We start from the raw sequence: 2285 nt of genomic DNA on the forward strand, positions 1-2285 counted from the left end.
CACTCACACTTTGCCTCGGTATCACCACCCAGGGATGGACCCTGTGCTGAGTTGTTCTAAATTTGATTCAAGCTAGGAACTACAGTTTTTCAAAATTTCTTGCCCTGTCCTTCTTTCAGGTTAGTATTGACTAAAAGAACTCAGAATTTAGGAGAATAAATGAAGAACCAGCTATTCTTTTCCAATGGCTTTTGCAGTCAGATAGAATGACAGATTGACACAGACGCACCCAGCAGGTTCCACTTTGCCCTCATTCTTCTCTGCTCTCTGTCCAACTCTTCTTCCTGATTTTTGGCTCTTCTGCTTCACAGAGGCCCCACGCCCACCACCAGAAGCCCAGCTACAGATCCCCAGAGGCAGTAGTTGCACTTCCCAAATAATTCCCTGTGAACTTCCCACTTCCCCTTTGTGTTCCCACTCCAGAGATGGCATGCTCTTGACTGTTCCTATCTTCCCTACCAGCTACAGATCCCCAGAGGCAGTAGTTGCACTTCCCAAATAATTCCCTGTGAACTTCCCACTTCCCCTTTGTGTTCCCACTCCAGAGATGGCATGCTCTTGACTGTTCCTAACTTCCCTACACATTCTGTCTTGTCCACCCACACCAGTGCTTCAGAAAGACTGATTAGGTCCTCCTATTCTGATCTCCAACTTTTCCTTCTGGACCGTTGTTTCCCCAGCAATTCTCCAGTTGTATAAGGTCTTTTATTTCATTCATTCATGCTGGCTGTGCTTCCTCAACTAATAAAGTCTTTTCTTACCTGAATAGATCCTTGCTCATCTAGAAAGTAGCTTTATCTCCCTTGGTCCAGGAAATGTCCTTGTCTGTCTCAGTGGAGGCCAAGGTCAAGTGAAAATAAGAAAGGGAATAGAGTACAGAGAAAGCACACTTGCTGTCTTAAGCCTCAGCCCAGTACTTAGGTACATGACTTCCACACAGAGTACTTGGTACATCACATGACAATGCTAAATGCAAAAGAATCAAGGAAATGTAGTTCAGCTCCATGCGCAGGAAGATAGCGAGTATGCACAATAACAGTCTACACAACATGGGCCCAACAATGAGGTAGGAAAAGGAGTAAAATGTCATATCCAACCTATCCAGAATGAATTCTCCACCGAAAAAAGAGAATTGTGATACCAAAATAATGCGAACAGATGATGTTTGGGCAAAAATGACAGATGTCCCCTGCAGATAGGTATCAGAATGGTATATTCAAGCACATGCTGAAGTCAAACATGGTCAACTGAGCAGGCCTCAGAATCAACCCTCTCCAGCTGGCTAGGACAGTGTTTCTGAGGGTGTGTGTTGCAACACACTTCAGTAGTATGTGACGAAGAGGGAGAAAAACTCATTTTCTCTCTGCCCTTCATAGTTTTTAGTAAGGACAGACTCTTGTAACAAAAGAAACAGACAAAAACCAGAATAACAAGAGAAAAACAAATTGAAGTTTAGAAACATGAATATCTTGTGTATATAGGTAAGATAACATAGAGATATCAGCAAATCTTAAAAGAGCTGGCTTTTAGTGCAGCCTTAGACACCATATAACTGACACAAAGAAAGAAGAGTGTGTGGAAAGACTAGTTATGGAGAGATGCCCAGAAAACACAGTAAGCAAGGATAAATTTTGTTACGCAGGTTAAGTCACTGCCTTCACCATTGAAGAAGCTCTAGTGATCTCGTCAAACTTCTCTTCTTGGTAGAGAGGAACCCTGAGAAGAAGAGATTTTCTTTATAGCTATAAATTTCTCTTTTAAAGAAAGAACTTCCAGTCTGTTTTCAGAAATTCTCCTGTGTTGCTTTCTTGCTTCCCGGCCATCTTGGCGGCTGCTTCTGATTGGGGGCCACCCTGCACCTAAGGTAGGAAGATGGTGGCCGCAAAGAAGATGAAAAAGTCGTTGGAGTCGATCAACTCTCGGCTCCAACTTGTTATGAAAAGTGGGAAGTATGTGCTGGGCTACAAGCAGACTCGGAAGATGATCAGACGAGGCAAAGCCAAGTTGGTCATCCTCGCCAACCACTGCCCAGCTTTGAGGAAATCTGAAATAGAGTACTATGCCATGTTGGCCAAAACTGGTGTCCATCACTGCAGTGGCAATAATATTGAATTGGGCACAGCATGTGGAAAATACTACAGAGTGTCACATTGGCTATCACTGATCCAGGTGATTCCGAGGTCATTAGAAGTACGCCTGAACAGACCAGTGAAAAGTAAATCATGCAACATTTTGCTTTAACAAAGCTTGCCAGAGCTTGTTTAAAAAAAAAAAAAAAAAAAGAA

General features: G+C 43.0%; 1 pseudogene; it reads left to right on the forward strand.

Moving 5' to 3' along the window:
• Nucleotides 1-1872: 1872 nt before the first annotated feature.
• Nucleotides 1873-2219, forward strand: LOC102489252 (60S ribosomal protein L30 pseudogene; annotated as a pseudogene).
• Nucleotides 2220-2285: the final 66 nt, after the last annotated feature.

This window comes from Tupaia chinensis, unplaced genomic scaffold (genome assembly GCF_000334495.1).
Source record: "Tupaia chinensis unplaced genomic scaffold, TupChi_1.0 Scaffold000395_1, whole genome shotgun sequence".
Taxonomy (NCBI): Eukaryota; Metazoa; Chordata; class Mammalia; order Scandentia; family Tupaiidae; genus Tupaia; species Tupaia belangeri.